We start from the raw sequence: 21,370 nt of genomic DNA, 5'->3' as shown, positions 1-21,370 counted from the left end.
TTTCTGCTTTCTACAGGTGGCATAATTGGCTACTGATTCGCTCTTGGGCAGTGTAGGACTGGCCCACCAGGATACCAGGAAAATTCTTGGTGGACACAGGTGCCAGTGGGCCCTATTGCTTCTAACTATTTGGCTTATTGCATGGTCATTCCCTATTTCTGTATGGGGAAAAGACATGGAAGGATAGAGAAAAGAGCCTTGGATAATAAAGAGGTTGAGGGAGGAGAGGAGGAATAATAGTTTAGACAGTAGGCCTATGGTCCAAGGTTTCCTGGTTGGCCCCTGGTATCTCAGTCCCACACTGTTTCTGGGTATGTGCCAGCTTGTAGGGAAATAAGATTGTAAGCTTCACTGGCCACCACTGACATCTGCATAATCTATATATGCCACAAGAGTAATGTCATCATCAACATGCTCCTGCCATGGCTTAGGGAATGGCAAAGGGGGCGATTGCCACCCACTTAATTTCCAGCTCGGTAAGTGAGAATTGGCTGGCAGTTGCCCACAACTGACCCAAATGATCAGTGTCGGACTGGCCCCCAGGATACCAGTAAAACTCCCGGTGGGCCCAGGCGTCAGTGGGCCCTCCTGACCATTTGGCCTACTTCATGGTTATTCACTATTTCTGAATGGGGAGAAAGAGTAGAAATAGATGGAAGAATAGATGCTAGCATGTAAATAAAAGAGACTAGGAGAATACAGAGGTTGAGTGAGGAAAGGTGGAAAAATAGTTTGTAGAGTGGGCCTAGGGTCTAAGGTTTTCTGGTGGGCCCCTGGGGTCCCAGTCCGACACTGCAAATGATAATCATCCCGGCACTGATGGTGCACTTGCAGATCCGCTGATTATCACTTGGAAGTGATGCTTTCTGTTTAGGTTGGGTTTCCGCAATACTCCTTTAATAATATCTGCTTACAGTAGGAAGTAGTTATTTGAATAAGGCTATAAGTGATTGAAAGTATCGTGTCGCCAAGGTAATTGTCTTAATTCGTTTGGGTCCCTTAAGGAAAAGAAAAATGTTATGGAGGACAGATATAGCTACAAACTGCTCCTATAGGAACCATTACTCTGTAGCAATCATAAAGGCTTTCATTTAACAGAACACTGTGTTCAGCATTAGATCTTTTAACCCACATTCCAAACTCCCACGTTGATTTAGGGAGAATAAAAGCTTAACAAAGAATTAGGCTAAAAATAATACACATGATGTTTTGGGGTTCTGTACCAGCCCGAGGCAACCCCAGGTCTTAAGTGAAGGTCTGTGCCCCCAAAATGCCCCAGTAGCTCCCAGTCTTTTCTGCTGATTCCCTGCCCATACTCTGTGCTGCTGTCACTTACCTGAGCTTAGGGGCCCACTCACACTATCCTGTATATATAGAATATAAATGTCTCACTATCCTGTATATATAGAATATAAATGTCTCACTATACTGTATATATAGAATATAAATGTCACACTATCCTGTATATATAGAATATAAATGGCACACTATCCTGTATATATAGAATATAAATGGCACACTATCCTGTATATATAGAATATAAATGGCACACTATCCTGTATATATAGAATATAAATGGCACACTATCCTGTATATATAGAATATAAATGGCACACTATCCTGTATATATAGAATATAAATGGCACACTATCCTGTATATATAGAATATAAATGGCACACTATCCTGTATATATAGAATATAAATGGCACACTATCCTGTATATATAGAATATAAATGGCACACTATCCTGTATATATAGAATATAAATGGCACACTATCCTGTATATTTAGAATATAAATGGCACAATATAAGGTTGATTAGTAATAAATACAGATAATCACTACATGGCAGCACAGAAACTAGTGCATTCAGCCCCAGAATGCATTTAGCAGCCCTGTAGCATCAGCTTCTATGACATATAAAACTCATCTTCAGCTTAATGATTTCCGGCTGTCCCTAAGCTTAGATTCTCAGCAGCTATCCTGGGCACACTGAGCATGAAAGTGTTAAAAGATGTCCTAACAAGATCCAAGATGGGGAGCTCCTGTGGACTACTGTTAAGCTTGGATCATTCCTGTTAGGGCCGGTAATGTAATGGTGGCCATACACACACCAATATTATTGTAAGAAAACTACAACTGTGTGTGTACATTTCATTAAACTACCTGCATTACTGTGGGCAGTAAGTGCTTGCATGTTATATTCAATATAGTATTTCCCCCCCAAACCAAGAAGGCCAAAAAAAACCCCTTTAAAGGGCACAAAAACCTGGAGATTCTTTCTTTCAAGGTCCCTTGTTGTAAGGATTATCCTGCAGTCGATTGCACTGGAATAAACGGTCTTTATCTTTATCTATTTATAAATGACCATGCATTTAATTTATGAAACTCATTAATAAATTTGAAATTCAATTTAAAGCTAATTTTCTGATCTATTAGACCATTGAAACTATCATGCTGCAGTTTGAAATCGGCACTGGTGAGAGCGTCCAATAATCGCTTATTTCATACTGGTACTGAATGACAGATATTTCATTTGCTTTTCATTTTTAAAGGGAAGTTCACCTTTAAAGGAACAGTAACACCAAAAAATGAAAGAGCTTTAAAGTAATTAAAATATAATGCACTGTTGCCCTGCACTGGTAAAACTGGTGTGTTTGCTACAGTAACACTACTATAATTTATATAATAAGCTGCTGTGTAGCCATGGGGGCAGCCATTCAAGCTGGAGAAAAGGCACAGGTTACATAGCAGATAACATAAGTTCTGTAGAATACAATAGTGTTTTATCTGTTATCTGCTATGTGCCTGTGCCTTTTCTCCTTTGAATGGCTGCCTCCATGGCTACATGGCTATATTTATATAAATTATAGTAGACTTTCTGAAGTAAACACACAACTTTTACCAGTGCAGGGCAGCAGCACATTATATTTTAGTTACTTTTATACACTTTCATTTTTTGGTGTTACTGTTCCTTTAAATTAGCTTTTAGGAAATATAAGGGAAACTTAAGTCCTGTGGTGCACCCAGACTTTTGCAACTGATTATTGGTTACTTTGTGTGGTTTCTGAGTTATATTTGCCTTGAGGGGCAGGCTATAACAGGGGGATCTATCTATCTTTCATCTAAATTTGATCAGACTTGCTTATAGTTTAAATTCACATTTTGAAGTTTAATTGCAACAAGGATTAAGCACTTATTACAGGGAAACAGCCGATTAAGCTGAGCGAATGATAAGAAATGAGACTATTTTTTTATTATTATTCTTCATAACACTATTTCTATATACTGGGATCAGTTTCCTGGATATGCGTTTCTTTAATTAGTAGCACCGTGGCTTGCTGGGGTTTCTGGATAATGGATCCTATACCTGTAAAGGCATATGTTGTCAATATGTCCTGCCATTATTATATATAGTGCATTTATTTGTATGTATGTATATTTTTATTTATAAAGTGCTACTTATGTACGCAGCGCTGTACAGTAGAATACATTAATACAACAGGAGATTATTAAAATAATAATAGATAAATACAAAGCATGATAATAAATACAAGGTTAAGTTGGAATAAGTTCCATAGAGCTTACAATCTAAATAATTTGGCATATGAGCAATCTATCAAGCTAGTGTTCCTCCTGGTTTTGCTGCACAGCTCTGTAAGGCAATAGCTTGCTTGCCAAGGCCTTTTGTTGCTGTGAAGCAGTATAAGCTGTAATGCTATCTTCCTCCCTATGCCTTTGTACAAATTATACATGATTTATATGCAGTGGTTGCCCTTTGCATATTTACTTTGCATTCTGGGATAATGCCTGTGCTAAGAGCAGATGGTGGGAGGTTGGACACGGTCTTAGTTGCGTCTGTGGGTCTCCAAAGGATTTATTGTGCTTGGGGGTAAGGGTCACTTTATTCCTCCTTTTTATTTATAAGAAAGAACCTGTTACTCACTGTGCATATGCTCTTCTCACTTACAAAGAAACCAAAAGCCAATTAAAAGATGTTATTCCCCTTTCTTATTTTACTCCTGCAAAAAACATACACACATATTATTATTTATTGTATCTGTATACTCTGTGTATTAGTATCATGTATTAGCTGCTTGTCATTTCCTGTAAATAGTATACTGCAGCCAGGAAGCCCTGTGGCAAATTTAGTCATTAAAAAAAAAAAAAAAATTAAAGAATTAGTTCTTCTACAGTTTAAATCAGTTTGCATCCTCCAATACAAATCTTGTGCTTAGATTTAAGTACCATGAAATTAAATTGAGATGAAATACAGGCTCTAAAATAATTGAGATTTACATAATAGCTGGGATGAATGCGGAAATGTCATCTGCTTGTCAATTATATAGGCATTTAATTATGGGCAATAATGCATGAAGCCTTTCCATGGGAAAGTGGTAGGTGTATGTGAAGGTGTTAAGCCACACGCTGAAAGATACGCTCATTTGGGGAGGTTGCCAAATGAGCAGATCATTTCTTAATATGCCTGCCTTGAGATGGGCGGTATACGATCACATTGATAGGATGCAGGCCTTTGGGCCGAGAGCTGCATCAATCATGCATGCTATATGTCACAACCACCCCCTCCAAGGTGACACACATGTTTAAAAGTTCCATACTGAGAAATCAAATGTGGGCATTTGTGAATAGATAGGCAGATAGGGGGTGTTGTGTTTTCCCATAAAAGCGATCAACGCACTAGAGGTCACCACTTTAGGTTAGAGGAACGGAGCTTCTATTTGAAGCAGGGTAGGGGGTTCCTTACGGTGAGGGCAGTGAGGTTGGTGAATGCCCTTCCAAGTGATGCTGTAATGGCAGATTCTGTGAATGCCTATAAGAGGGGCCTGGATGAGTTCTTGAACAAGCAGAATATCCAAGGCTATTGTGATACTAATATCTACAGTTAGTATTAGTGGTTGTATATATAGTTTATGTATGTGAGTGTATAGATTGGTAGGTGTGGGTTGTGTGTGCTGGGTTTACTTGGAAGGGTTGAACTTGATGGACTCTAGTCTTTTTTCAACCCTATGTAACTATATAACTATATGTGAACAGGTACCATATTTATAAGTTTAGTGTTTGCTTATAGCAGTGGTTCTCAACCTTCCTAATGCTGCAACCCTTTAATACAGTTCCTCATGTTGTGGTGACCACCAACCATAAAATTATTCCTAAGACCATCGGAAATATTTGTTTTCTGATGGTCTTAGGCTACCCCTGTGAAAGGGTCGTTTGACCCCCAAAGGGGTCCCGACCCACAGGTTGAAAACTGCTGCTTTATAGGAATGTTCACTAGAACATATTGGCATAGACAAAAAGCCTTCTCCTACAGAATACAAGTGTTTGTAAAGATGACCACATTTTCATGGCAAATAGTGAATCCTTGATTGACCTTGCTTTGGACAAAAGCTGCCCTTGTTTTACTCAGAAAGGAAAGTGATATGTTGTGATCTGTATTAATGTCCCTTTAGTGATGTTTTCAAGGCCATAAGAAGTTCAGTCATAAGAAGAAATTATACCCAAGCAGTGTTAGCCAGTACAGAAAGTTGCGCTGCTCATACAAGTAAAGATCCACTAGTTTGGCAATGTTGCCTTGAGGTAGGTGATATCAAGTGGATCACAATACAGTACAAGCAGGTGTCAGGGCAAGGACCACATCAATGAGCCAATTTATTCCTGGCCCGGTGGGATTTTAAGGCGTGTCCAATCAACATCTGGCCAGTTTTCTTTCAGATAATGGTCAGGGAGGGCTTATACACGGGCCAATTAGCTGCTGACAGAAGTCTGTCGGCAGCTTCTATTGGCTCCTGTATGGCCACCTTTAGTCCCGTAAGTCAGTGCTTATCTTCAGTGTGATTCCTACTTAACATCAGAAGCACTTTAATAGTCCTTCCATTACTTTGCATAACCCCTTTCTCTGCATTGTTCTTGCCAAGACAAAATGTATGTAATAGCCTACAATCACATAGTATAAGAAGGCCTGATTATTAACGATCTGATTTTGATGAAGATGGCCAGCTAGTTGGCATTAGATGCAGTTGGAAATCTCTAGGGCATTTTTTGCTCCTTTTAGCCAATCTCGCCACATTGCTGATTGTTCTAGGCATTTTCTCCCTGATTAGCTCTGCTAAGTCTGAAACTATGTATTTTAAGATGATTATATGGCTCAGGATATATCTGTGCCACCGGCTAGATTACAGTTCATGGAATGGATGCATAAGAAGCAAGCTGCATACAATGCCCAGAGTCTATCATTGCTTTGGTAAGGCAATGCTGCGTGTTTAGCAAGAGTCTTGAATACCTTTTGGTTTAAAAATATCTTAAGTGCGTTCATTGAGAACACAAACATAAAGCATAGAGTCCCAAGCCAGCAATAATAGGTATCTTATTACTTTATTCCATCTAATACATGGCACAGACATGAATACAGTAGCTACATTGTTCTACAGCATTTGATCTGTTTAACAGTGGCTCCTTAAAGGGAAAATGTACTACATCTATTAGTGTTGTTATGCTCTATTTGTTTCTTCTAGGATAACCCTAAAAGGTAAAATATCGTATCTGCACAGCATTTTTATGTTTGCTCATGACTTGCTCTGGTAATAAATGCAGATACTCATGAGACAATGCCCTTTGGTGGTCAAGTAAACAAAAAAAAAAAAAAATAGAACTTTTGCTTTTCTCTAAAGGCGAAGACAGACGGGGCGATTAGTCACATCGACTTTTAAGTCTGTAACGGCGACTAATCGCAGTTTCATGGCACTAAGGCTTGTTTGTAGATATAAAAGGGTCAAGTGCCAGCCCCTATGAAACAAGACAGCATAGAGACAATTCCATAACTTCACAGCTCTCACTGTAGCAAACCTTTTCCAAATGATCAGACGGAACCTCCTTTGTTCTAATTGGAATGGGTGCTCTCGTGTCAGCTGGAAGGACCTACTGGTAAATAAAGCATTAGAGAGTTTATTATAGGATCCCATTATATATTTAAACATAGTTATCATGGCACCCCTTAAAGAAGAAGGAAAGTTGGAATCACTAGGGGTCCCGGTGATTGTATTCACTTACCCGAGCCATTCTCGTGTTCCTTTTTGCAAAAATCTGCACTGGCCCGCGGTATATGCAGCCCAGCAATCCTGCTCTTCTTTCTTCTGGTCGGCTGCGCATGTAAAGTGAAAAGGTGCATTTCAAACAAAAATAGTTGTCTTTTTGACTCTTCTGCTCATGTGCGGGCCCCAGGATCGCAGCAAAAGGAGAAGAAAGGCAGAAGATCGCTTGCATGTACCCTTGGCTGTTGTGAATTTCTGCTAATAGTGTTAGCCTGGGCTATCAGGTAAGCGATCTTAATCACTGGGGCGTGCCTAACATTTTGAAGTGATTCCACCTTTCCTTCTCCTTTAGAGCTCTGGCACATGGGGAGATTAGTCACCCGCGACAAAACTCCCTGTTCACGGGCGACTAAGTGTAAATCGCCGGTGGGATGGCATACGCGGCGGCGAACAGGGAGATTTGTTGCGAGCGACTAATCTCCCCATGTGCCAGAGCCCTTAAGCGACTCTTGTCCAGCGTAAACAATCCAAATCTGGCCAGTCTTTCTTCATAACTGAGACCTTCCTTTTCCTTTACCAGCTTAGTTGCCCTTTTCTGGACCCTTTCTAACTAAATAACGTCCCGTTTGAGCACTGGAGACCAAAACTGCATGGCATATTGTAGATGGGGCCTTGCCAGCGCTCTGTAAAGGGGAAGAATAACCCCCTCCTTCCGCGAATCTATGCCCCTTTTAATACAGGTCAGTTTAGTTTAGCTCCCTAATAAGCAATTGTCTCTTTCTACCTTGTTTATTCAGGCATAATGCTATTTTGTGCCATTTTCCATGTGTTTCACCAGCCTGTGGTTGCAGCGTGTGGTTAGTTATGTAGATATGATTTTTTCAGATTTGTAGCACACTCTTTGGAGTAGACAAAACAAGGAGCAGGTAAAGTATCAACAAAAGTCACAAATGAAAAGGAAACCTAGAACCTTTTCTGTTGCTACATGTTCTTTATCTGTAGCCAATCAGAAGTTAGCTTTTAGTGGTCTAGTACAATTAGCAAATCAGGCAAACATTTAATTGGTTTCTAAAGTTGGGCAAACTTTGTATGGTTACTACCTAATACTGGGAAACCAGGGATTTTTCTCTTGCTACTTCTCCAGCCATTGTAGTGGTTCAATGTCTGGCTTTTTATCATTAGTTTAAGGGTAATATCACACTGACAATGTTGTTGCCTCAGAGTTCTCAAAAGACTGTTGTGCTGGTAATTGCCCTTAAGAAAAGCCCAGGATGATCTATGGAAATTATTTGTACTCGGAGAAATTGCAGATAGCTGCTACTATAAACATGGAAAATATATTTACTGGAGAGCCTTGTTGGTAATTATTGAATGTGGCCTGTATACATTATTTTATTTATATGGTAATATACATGTTTCATACTACACATTTCCAATGGAAGATGAGAAGGGAAAGCCATCTAATAGTTTAAAAAGCAAAGAAAAAAAATCTTACAAAGGGAAAATGTATAACTTTGTATGTTTTCCTGAAAGTATTCGGTATTTGCCTTTGATTATTAACATGAATATGAGCAGCAACCTGTAACTCATTTGTGTACTGACACAGTAGTTGAAATTATCTGTATACCCCTAGTTGTAGCTGTTTCTGTTGTGCATATAAATCTAAAGATGGCTATACACGGTAAGATTCGCTCATTTTGGCGAGGTTGGCAAACCAGCAAATCATTCCCCCGATTTGCTCATCTTAGGTGGCAATATTGTGCTAATGCGACCATTTGGCTCTAGGACCAAACGATTGCATTACAGTGAAGGGTATGCGAAAAGTTGGAGCTCATAGATGCGGTCCTCTGAAAAATTGACATCTGCATGATTTTTGACCAGATATCGGTCGGGGAGGCCTGTCAGAGGGCCCCATACATGGGCAGATAAGCAGCCAAATTGGTCTGTAGGGCCCAAATCTGCAGCTAAAATTTTCCTGCTTATGGTGACCTTAACTCCACTCAAAATTATACCCTCCTAGTGATTGTAACCCTCACTTCAGATCCTGGCTGGCACTCGACTTTTTCCAAAAATGCACTAAAATGTGGCTGCATGTCAGATCACTAGGTGAAGGTGCAGGCCCATATATTTCCAAGTTGGTTGATGACACCATATTCACTAATGATCTTCATTGGTCAGTGCAGTTTTTCATTTTGACTGAAGGGAAGACACCAAGTTCTGATTACACAAATCGTTTGATAGGTGACTGACTATACTATGGCCTGAAGCGCAAATTTACAATTAGTACAAAATTAAATGAATGAAAATTCACCTGCAACATAATATTTGTACTTGAATAGAGAACTGACTGAAGGATGGATTACAAAGGGTGAATTGAACATTTTTTTAATTTGAACAGGGTTGTAGAGTACCGAAGGGTCTGTCCTTGATCCTTTGGTTTTAGGTTTCATTTATTAATGACACTGTAGTTCATTTTGTATTTTTTAGTGATGCTTAACAAAAAAATTTGACTGAATTGGTGAACTGGACGACAGTGTGGTAAATGAAGTTTTATGTTGATAAATGCAAAGTTATGCACTTTAGAAATAACAGAAATGCAAGTTATACACTAAATGGTAAAGTGTTTGGGGTATCCTTAACTGAGAAGGATCTGGGGATTTTTGTGGATAACAAGCTGTGCAACTGCAGGCAGTGTCATTCTGTGGCTACTAAAGCAAATAAAGTGCTGTCTTGTATAAAAAGGGCATTGACTCAAGGGATGAGAACATAATTTTGCCTCTTTATAGGTCCCTAGTAAGGCCTCACCGTGAGTATGGGGGGCAGTTTTGGGCTCCAGTCCTTAAGAAGGATATTAATGAGCTGGAGAGAGTGCTGAGACTGCAACTAAAGGGGTAAAGGGGATGGAAGATTCTAACTATGAGGTTAGACTGCCAGGGTTGGGGTTGTTTTTCCTAGAGAAAAGGCATATGTGAGGATATAATTACTCATACAAGTACATTAGAGAATATTATAGAATATAACAGAATAGAAAAGACCAAAGAACCAGAGGCCACACCTTTACAATCAAACTTTTATTAAAAGCATAAAAGGTGGTTATTTCTATTAATGCTTTTGAGAGCAACTTCAATGACTTCTTGGACAACCAGAATATCCAAGGCTATTGTGTTGTTAAGATCTCCAGTTAGTTAATCACAGGTATGGGATCTGTTATCAGAAATACTAGGGACCTGGGGTTTTCTGGATAAGGGTTCTTGCAGTAATTTGGATTACCACACGTTAAAGTAGCATTTCACATTTACATTCATGTTAATGATATAGATGCGTTGTGACAATTTGCAGCTGGACTTGATTTTTTGTGGTTTTTGAATTATTTAGCATTTTCTTTAGCAGCTGTCCAGTTTTGCTTTTAAGCAGTTATTTGTTTCAGTGACAGACTGGAAGCTAAAAAGGAGAGGCCTGAACTGAAAGACAAGTTATTAAAAGCAACAATAACTATTAAATGGTAGCCTCACAGAGCACTCGTTTTTGGTTGCCAGAGTTAGTTACCACAATTTTAAAGCTTCAAATTGGAAGAAGGCGGTCAATAATTAAAAAAAAAAATTAAAAAAGAAAAGACTAATTAAAAAGTTGCTAAAAATAGGACGTATATTAAAAGTTAACATAAAAGTGAACTACCCCTTTGGGTCTGCTAATAAAAATCATTTAAACATCAATAAACTTAGTAGGATCTTTTTGCCGCCAATATTTGATTAAAGTCGACTAAGGGAGATGGCCTTCCCCTAATTCAGAGCTTTCTAGATCACAGGTTTCCTGGTAAGGGATCTCATAACCGTATATATAGCTATAGCTATTTAGCAGGGATCCCCCCAACCTTTTTTTACCTGTGAGCCACATTCAAAAACTAAAAAGTGTTCGGGAGCAACACAAGCATGATGGTTCCTGAGGGTGCCAAATTAGGGCTGTGATTGGCTATTTGGTAGCCCCTCTAATTGGCAGTAATCCTGTTTTTTATGCAACCAAAACTTGCCTCCCAGCCAGGAATTCAAAAAGAAGGACTTCTTTTAAAGCCACTGGGAGCAACATCTTGCAAATGTTGAAGAAATTTTATGCCACATCATCTTCGGTACAAGGGGAGCTGGAAGCCATTTGGTGCCTAATGCTTTTGTGGCTCAGGTAGCATAACAAATATGTTTCCTTCATGGCTAGTCACATTCCTAACAACCGCAACACTATCCCTTCTATCCCAACACACAGTTGGGAACTGTATCGTTTTAAAAGCCTTTATGGAAATTCTCAGTTGTAATTCATTTTACGCAGAGCAATAAAACAGTTTTAGGCCATTGTATTGTCCTCCCATCATCTACCAGCTTGGAGGGCTGGATGATAACGTAGACCAAGAATCCCCAACGTTTTACACCTGTGAGCCACATTTAAATGGAAAAAGTGTTGGTGAGCAACACAAGCATCAAAAAAGTTCCTGGGGGTGCCAGAGAGCTATAATTGGCTGCTTAATAGTCCCTATGTGGGCTGGCAGCCTTCAGGAGGCTCTGTTTGGCATTATACTTTGTTTTTATTCAACCAAAACTTGTCTCCGTAACAGAAATTAAAAATAACTCCCTGGTTTGAGGCCACTGGGAGCAACATCCAAGGGGTTGGGGAGCAACATGTTGCCCCTGAGCTTTGAGTGTCCGAACAGATGACTTTTTAATAAAGATAAAGCTTATGTTTTTTTCTTCTTGTCCAGTATGATAGGTTATGGTCGTTGAAGCAAGCCTTTCAGGGCCAGGACTAGGGGTAGGCCAAAGGGGCACAATGCTGTTTGTTGGTGAACAAACAATATTTACTTAAAAAGAACTGGGATAATTCTGATATTTGCAGATAATCATTCTTCATAATGGGGGAATGGAGGTGGCTGTATACTGCAACTTCTTCTGCTACATCTTTCCAGCTTTCAAATGGGGGCACTGAACCCCAGCAGCCAGACACTGTTGCTCTGTGAGGCTACAATTTTATTGTTATTGTTACTTTGTATAATTTATCTTTCCATTTAGTCCCATATTTCATCTCTCATTCAAACCACTGCCTGGTTGCTAAGGTAAACAACACCCTAGTAACCAGAGATCTGCTGAAATTCCAAACTGGAGAGCCACACAGAATATCATTGTCTGTGCCATAGTAAAAGTTAATTTAAAGGTAAACTACCCCTTTTACCCTTGTTCTCAGGGGACCCATGTAATCTTGTTCCGTTTCAATACCCAAACATGGTTTCCAACCACATATACACCCGCCCCAGTGGAGCTTACAATCAATTTACCACCCCAATACAAACACAGATCTTTTCCAGTTTACTTTTTCTTTTTTTGTTGATTCTGCTCCGTGCTATCGTACACTAGGATATGAAATTGTTCACTCTTATTTTCCTTCAAAGTCAGTTTAATACACAGGAACTATTCAGAGTTTATACAATGAAGGCAGTTGCATATATGTGCGTTTTATGTATGTTGTTAAACACCTGCGTGTTTCTAAAAATAAACTGTAATGTAACGTGTGTGTTGGAATGTGGGGGATGTAGGTACAACGCCATGCGTGCCCCTCGCTAAGGGGCCGTTTCTCTGTTGCTTTGTTGCCCCCATTGCGGCGCAGAGGTGTTTGTAACTGATGTGCTGAAAGAATTTGGTGTTGATTTGTTAAAAGGGAAGAACATTCCAACTGCCATGAAAAGTTCTGCCCTTATACGGACATTTCCATCCGAAACCCCTTCTACTGGGCCCGGCTTATTGTCACTAGTGCTTCACTTATTGATTCCCACTCACCATTGTGAGTCCTGTATCATTGCACTAGTCCTGTCATGGGAGAAATACAGCTTTCTCTTATCCGGAAACCCGTTATCCAGAAAGTTCCGAATCACGGAAAGGCCATCTCCCATAGACTCCATTATAAGCAATTAATTCGAATTTCCCTTTTCTCTGTAATAATAAAACAGTACCTGTACTTGATCCCAACTAAGATATAATTACCCCTTATTGGGGGCAGAACAATCCTATTGGGTTTATTTAATAGTTAAATGATTCCCTTTTCTCTGTAATAATAAAACAGTACCTGTACTTGATCCCAACTAAGATATAATTACCCCTTATTGGGGCAGAACAGCCCTATTGGGTTTATTTCATGGTTAAATGATTCCCTTTTCTCTGTAATAATAAAACAGTACCTGTACTTGATCCCAACTAAGATATAATTACCCCTTATTGGGGCAGAACAGTCCTATTGGGTTTATTTAATGGTTAAATGATTCCCTTTTCTCTGTAATAATAAAACAGTACCTGTACTTGATCCCAACTAAGATATAATTACCCCTTATTGGGGGCAGAACAGCCCTATTGGGTTTATTTCATGGTTAAATGATTCCCTTTTCTCTGTAATAATAAAACAGTAGCTGTACTTGATCCCAACTAAGATATAATTACCCCTTATTGGGGCAGAACAGCCCTATTGGGTTTATTTAATGGTTAAATGATTCCCTTTTCTCTGTAATAATAAAACTGTACCTGTACTTGATCCCACCGACGTAGAGGCGGGGGCAAGCAATATATGATTGACAGCTCAGATTTGTAATTACAATTACTTTAACTTTCCATTCAGCACTTCCTAAATATCACCTAAATGGCAAATGCACAAGATTTGGGGTGATACAAAATGGCACCGGCCTGCTGGCTGTGACTGTAAATTCCAAGATTGAAGTGGAAAAAAATGTAATAATTTATATAGTGTAAGTACAGTGATTTGGAATGATTTCTTAGGTTGACAGGTCCCCTTTAAATTATGGAGATCCAAATTACTCAAAGATCCCTTATGCGGAAAACCCCAGGTCCCGAGCATTCTGGATAACAGGTCCCACACCTGTACTGTATATTCTATGGCATTGCAACCTTTGTGGTTACAGCGGTTTTCTCTTTTTCTTTCCCCCTTAGGTTTTTGAAACTCATGATAAAGGACGGCGCCATCTAGCAGTGTTGTTTAAAAAGTCGGAAAGAAAGGTAAATATCCCTCCCCAGTCAGAAGGCTCTGTATTCACATTTGTACATACAGTTATGGTGTTTGTTAATATTTCCAGGGGGAATGTGGGAGGCCTGGGATAACAAGGGGCTTTTTCTTTTTTTTATTGCAATTTTTCCTGGTAGGAATGTAAACATTTTACTGAAAATCAGATATTTTCAATCACAAGCAGCCCGCAATCATGTGCTGTAGGTATGGCCTGGAATGCTGGGAGTTCCTAATCTACATGCTCCAGGTCCTAGGCTTTGTTAGGGAAGGGTAGCTGGGAGTTAAAGGGGATGGAAACCCCGAACCGCTGGTGGTGGTAGTTAGTAGTTTACCCCCGGTGCCACCTTGGGCAGGGTGCTTTAGAGTCATTTTTCAGAAAAATCTAAAGATGGCAGCATGGCATTCTGCTGGAAAGTAGAACCCCATATTGTCTATATATTACTCTATTGGGGGGATTTTTAAACCTTAGCACCTAAGCATATTTTCTATTTGATGAAATTGTTTTAAAGGGCAAGTATATCTTAACCTGGAGTGCCCTCCACTTTTCTAGTTCTGCTGGAAAGTACCCAAGCCACTGCGTTTATTTCACCAACAACAGCACTGGCCCGGGGTAGGAAGCAATTTAGTCAATTTGGGGTGTTTGGCAAATTCATTCTCTGGTTTCCGGTCATTTGAAATAGGGAGATACGGCTATGCAGAAGAAGCAGAATCCACTATGCGACAATCGATTGACCTATCCTATACAGAAGGAAGGCTAGGAGGAGAAGTCGATCGTCGCATAGTGGATTCTTCCCTGCAACGCCCTATTTCAAATGACCGGAAGCCAAGTTTTAGCAGGTGTTTTCTAATAAAGCATTCAAAATAATATATGGTGTGCAGGGTAGGGCAATTATTGGAGCAGGGTAGAATAGATTTTTTACTTAAAAAATGTCAGTGTTACTTTTCCTTTAAGAAGCAAAAGGCACTGTCACTATCAGAGAAGTCACGGCTGTACAAAACACACCCTTCTCTTTACTGTGGGCCACACAGGTTCGTTAGGGACCTTATTACTTATATAGTCCTTTTAGAGTGAAGACACACTGGGCTTACTAGCAGCAGCTCCTTCATGGCTTCTAAACTCCAGAAAATACCCTGCCATAAACTACACTGAGAAATGCACTGGTTTAGCAGTGATATAAAGTTTCCATAGCTGGGTGTAGTGGCAAAATACCACAAATTCCCTTTTATTGCCCTTGTTGAGAATCTTCTGAATGGGGTTATTTTGCCTGATACCCCAGCAGGCTAATCTGTATGCGTGCAATTGTTAGCTAAGATCCATACAGGCTTGCTTTCAACCATTATAGAGGGTAATAGTGATTTTGGGGTGTTATGGTCCCAACAGTTTTGGGAAAAGCACGTACGAATGCCGGTGTGCTCTTGCCCTAGTTTTACTCATACAACCCTTTTCCACTTTTCCAAAAAAGACACTGTGTAAAATGTAAATAAAAGAGAATGGGATGATTTGCAAATAATTTAACCCCTCTGTTTAATTGTATAGGGTATTAAGGCTACAGATTTAGGGGCTTATTGTTTATCAGTTTTCAAGTTTGTGAATTCAAGATTGTTTTTTTAATTCAAATAAACTACTCTGCTCCCCATGTCATGTGAACTGATGCACCCCCAAACTGACACAGATGTGCCAACCCCCCCTTGCCATAGACACTGATGCACCCCCATACCGACAGGAATGTGCCAACTCCCCATGCCATAGGCACTGATGCCCCCCATACCGACACGGATGTGCCAGCTCCCCATGCCATAGGCACTGATGCCCCCTCATACTGACACGGATGTGCCAGCTCCCCATGCCATAAGCACTGATGCCCCCCCATGCCGACACGGATGTGCCAGCTCCCCATGCCATAAGCACTGATGCACCCCCATACCGACACGGATGTGCCAGCTCCCCATGCCATAAGCACTGATGGACCCCCATACCGACACGGATGTGCCAGCTCCCCATGCCATAGGCACTGATGCACCCCCATACCGACACGGATGTGCCAGCTCCCCATGCCATAGGCACTGATGCACACCCATACCGACACAAATGTGCCAACTCCCCATGCCATAGGCACTGATGCCCCCCCATACTGACCCGGCTGTGCCAACTCCCCATGCCATAGGCACTGATGCCCCCCCCATACCGACACGGCTTTGTCAACTCCCCATGCCATAGGCACTGATGCCCCCCATACCGACACGGATGTGCCAGCTCCCCATGCCATAGGCACTGATGCCCCCCATACCGACACGGATGTGCCAGCTCCCCATGCCATAGGCACTGATGCACCCCCATACCGACACGGCTGTGCCAGCTCCCCATGCCATAGGCACTGATGCCCCCCCATACCGACACGGATGTGCCAGCTCCCCATGCCATAGGCACTGATGCCCCCTCATACTGACACTGATGTGCCAGCTCCCCATGCCATAAGCACTGATGCACCCCCATACCGACATGGATGTGCCAGCTCCCCATGCCATAGGCACTGATGCACCCCCATACCGTCACGGATGTGCCAGCTCCTCATGCCATAGGCAATGATGCACCCCCCATACCGACACGGATGTGCCAGCTCCCCATGCCATAGGCAATGATGCACCCCCCATACCGACACGGATGTGCCAGCTCCCCGTGCCATAGGCACTGATGCCCCCCCCATACCGACACGGATATGCCAGCTCCCCATGCCATGACATTTGTGCTGTGCGCCGATAATAAGCCAGATGGTCCTTCTCTTTAGCCCGGAGGGCGCCCCTGATTTCCAAAACGATTTTCAAATTTTGATTGGTCAGAGCACAGGCATCAAATATAAAATGAGAAGATATATATATATATATATATATATATATATATATATATATATATATATATATATATATATATATATATATATATATATATATATATATACAGGTCCTTTTCAAAAAATTAGCATATTGTGATAAAGTTCATTATTTTCTGTAATGTACTGATAAACATTAGACTTTCATATATTTTAGATTCATTACACACAACTGAAGTAGTTCAAGCCTTTTCTTGTTTTAATATTGATGATTGTGGCATACAGCTCATGAAAACCCAAAATTCCTATCTCAAAAAATTAGCATATCATGAAAAGGTTCTCTAAACGAGCTATTAACCTAATCATCTGAATCAACTAATTAACTCTAAAAACCTTAAAAAGATTCCTGAGGCTTTTAGAAACTCCCAGCCTGGTTCATTACTCAAAACCGCAATCATGGGTAAGACTGCCGACCTGACTGCTGTCCAGAAGGCCATCATTGACACCCTCAAGCAAGAGGGTAAGACACAGAAAGAAATTTCTGAACGAATAGGCTGTTCCCAGAGTGCTGTATCAAGGCACCTCAGTGGGAAGTCTGTGGGAAGGAAAAAGTGTGGCAGAAAACACTGCACAACAAGAAGAGCTGACTGGGCCCTGAGGAAGATTGTGGAGAAGGACCGATTCCTGACCTTGGGGGACCTGCGGAAGCAGTGGACTGAGTCTGGAGTAGAAACATCCAGAGCCACCGTGTACAGGCGCGTGCAGGAAATGGGCTACAGGTGCCGCATTCCCCAGGTCAAGCCACTTTTGAACCAGAAACAGCGGCAGAAGCGCCTGACCTGGGCTACAGAGAAGCAGCACTGGACTGTTGCTCAGTGGTCCAAAGTATGTCATTCGGAAATCAAGGTGCCAGAGTCTGGAGGAAGACTGGGGAGAGGGAAATGCCAAAATGCCTGAAGTCCAGTGTCAAGTACCCACAGTCAGTGATGGTCTGGGGTGCCATGTCAGCTGCTGGTGTTGGTCCACTGTGTTTTATCAAGGGCAGGGTCAATGCAGCTAGCTATCAGGAGATTTTGGAGCACTTCATGCTTCCATCTGCTGAAAAGCTTTATGGAGATGAAGATTTCATTTTTCAGCACAACCTGGCACCTGCTCACAGTGCCAAAACCACTGGTAAATGGTTTACTGCCCATGGTATTACTGTGCTCAATTGGCCTGCCAACTCTCCTGACCTGAACCCCATAGAGAATCTGTGGGATATTGTGAAGAGAAAGTTGAGAGACACAAGACCCAACACTCTGGATGAGCTTAAGGCCGCTATTGAAGCATCCTGGGCCTCCATAACACCTCAGCAGTGCCACAGGCTGATTGCCTCCATGCCACGCCGCATTGAAGCAGTCATTTCTGCAAAAGGATTCCCGACCAAGTATTGAGTGCATAACTGAACATAATTATTTGAAGGTTGACTTTTTTTGTATTAAAAACACTTTTCTTTTATTGGTCGGATGAAATATGCTAATTTTTTGAGATAGGAATTTGGGGTTTTCATGAGCTGTATGCCACAATCATCAATATTAAAACAAGAAAAGGCTTGAACTACTTCAGTTGTGTGTAATGAATCTAAAATATATGAAAGTCTAATGTTTATCAGTACATTACAGAAAATAATGAACTTTATCACAATATGCTAATTTTTTGAAAAGGACCTGTATATATATATAGAAAGTCAAAATGCAATACTGGCACTCACGTATAAATCTCAAATCCGCCTGGGTGCAGCCTTCACAGTGAAACCGAGATAAGAAGAAAAAGAAGCCGCTCTCTCAGGACTTAGGTGCAAAAATAAAAAGTAATTTATTGAGTAGACGAACTGACGTTTCGGCTGAACACCTCAGCCTTTCTCAAAGTCAAAAACACATTGTGAATGCTAACATTAAATACAGTGACTGGCGGGAAAATACAAACAGAAACTGGGTGTGACGTCACAGTTTCACGTAGTCCAATACACATCAAGCGTGAAATACTCATTAGCATAATAAACAAATGCGTGTCTCATTGTTTATGTATAAACAAATGCTTTGTACATCCGCAATAAACATAACACCTAAAGAAAGAACCGATACCAGTGGACAGAAAGAGTGAAACTAAAAGTATCACGTATAAACAAACAATGTATCAGATATTGAGTTGAAAGGAAATTATCCAACATGTAACAAGTAGTGAGAGACAAAGTGACACAGGGGTGAGGTTACAGTTAACACGACCAGAGGGAAGCAGTATATGTAAGGAGCAGAGAGTATAAGTAGCCACAAGAGTATATATACCTGCTTGTTAAGGTAGCGGGAGCTGTTAGCTATGAGTGAGAGACAAAGTGAGACAGGGGTGAGGTTACAGTTAGCACGACAAGGGGGGAGCAGTATATGTAAAGAACAAAGAGTATAAGTGGCCGAAAGGGTATATATACCTGCTTGTTAAGGTAGTGGGAGCCGTTAGTAAAGAGGCAAAATGTCAGAGGCCCCAATGGGACCACATAGTGCCCTGAACAAATGCTATCTTAGAGTGCAGCAGTCCTTGGGCCAACATTAGGTAGTAAATTGGGTTCAGGGTTACCACTCACTTTGCCAGTTGTAGGCATAATCATAGAAGGCTTGTCTTTCAAAGTAGAACCATCCCGGATAATAGGCTGCACTGTTGCATGATCCCAGGCAGTATGTGCATGCAATCAATTCAACAGGTCTTGCCTACAGGACTGGGTTTACACAGTTTAACGCTGTTTGTGTTGTGGGTATATGGCCCATAAATAAAGAGTTGGTACCCAAATTATGGCCGAACGGCCCGAGACAGGGACTGGTCAGCACAGGTGGTATTAGTACCCCCCATATGGAGGACATAAACCAACCAGGCATTCCTATAGTGTCCCGTCAAAATGGAAGTAAAAAACAATGCCCATGTTAGAAGCTTGGTCATAGGTTGCTGCAGGTGTCTATTGAATAAATCTCAGTAGCACAACCGCAAGTCACTGCAGTCGTGTGCCACAGTTAAGGGATGCTAGAGATGTTAAGCTAATCTACACGAGAGCAGGTAGTTTGTAAGTATTTTATAGACAGCAGAATTGAAAACAGAAATGTCAAAAGGACGTATTTTAAGAGGGAAAATACATGCACTGTAAAGAGCGGAGCCGGGAAGCAACTGAAACCCAAACGAGGGGAGGCACACTTATTGATACAAATACACCGACTGTGACAAAAAACACGTAACACATAGCAATGATTAAAAAGTAGCTAGGCATAACAATGATTCTAGAGAAGCTAGACACTATATAGGAATTTGTAGGAACTGAATGTTCAAAATTATTGTTAACCAACAAATCCAATAGCAGTGCCTACAAGCCTGTATTACATTCAGTGTCAAAATAGGTGTATAGAAAAATGTACAGACCAATTACTACTTTGCATATCATGAAATGACGATTACATGCATTTACTCGTGTGTTGTAATAAAGGTGATGGTTACAAGAGATCAGTCAAGCTAATTCGCCTTCAATTATGGTAAATAAAATGGTGAATATGAGACAAGTTCATTCAATCCAAAAGGACTCAGCGTGTTGAGTTTGTGGATCCAGCGGAGTTCAGCTCGCAATAGTAGCTTTTCTCTATTACCACCACGAACCGGAGGTGGAATAAAGTCTATAATCATGCTCCTCATACTAGCCAGCGAGTGATGGTGTGTCAAAAAATGTAGGGCTACCGGAGTGTCTGCCTTTCCTGTGTCTATTGCAGTACGGATTGCCGATCTATGGTTCGCCATACGATCGCGAAATGTCGTGATGGTTTTGCCAATGTAGTATAAACCACAGGGACATCTGATGAAGTATATTATGAACTTGGATGTGCAGGTCACCCGATGCTTGATGGATATTGGCTTGCCTGTATGCGGGTGATGAAACACGGATCCTGTGATTAAGTTCCCACATGTTGTACAAGATGGACGTTTGAAACATCCCGGTTTAGTATTACTAAGCCACGTGGTTGGTTTATCTAATGTATAACAGTGTATGGGGTCTGTTTTCATCAGCAGATCCCTTAGACTCCGCCCACGTCTGTATGCAATGCGGGGGGGAGTTCTAAATATGGGTGGAAGTGTCTTGTCTTTGGCCATCACTGACCAGTGATTGTGGATTGACTCAATCATTGGTTTTTTGTCCTGACTGTAGGTGGTTAGAAAAGTGAGTCTCTCTGGCATAGTATCCGATTTATTTTTCCGGACCCCCAGGAGATCCTTTTGGCTATAGGACAGTGCTTTTTCTTTGCAGGATACCAAATGATGGAAGTTATATCCTCTTTTCAAAAATCGCTCAATCAGATCTTCGAGTTGTTCTTCCAATTGTATCGGATGAGAATTATTTCTGACCATACGGAGCATCTGTGAAAAAGGAATGCTCTTAAGGA

The 21,370-nt window shown here is 41.0% G+C and overlaps 1 protein-coding gene across 1 annotated transcript in view; it reads left to right on the top strand.

Moving 5' to 3' along the window:
• The window catches only part of fam49a (family with sequence similarity 49 member A), a gene marked incomplete at its 3' end in the record, with an annotated part of 51,177 nt that overhangs the window by 2,243 nt on the left and 27,564 nt on the right, over positions 1-21,370 (top strand). The window contains 1 exon segment of the mRNA NM_001016838.2: positions 14,022-14,087.

Source organism: Xenopus tropicalis, chromosome 5 (genome assembly GCF_000004195.4).
Source record: "Xenopus tropicalis strain Nigerian chromosome 5, UCB_Xtro_10.0, whole genome shotgun sequence".
Lineage (NCBI taxonomy): Eukaryota > Metazoa > Chordata > Amphibia > Anura > Pipidae > Xenopus > Xenopus tropicalis.
This window is presented reverse-complemented; position numbering and strand designations above follow the sequence as displayed.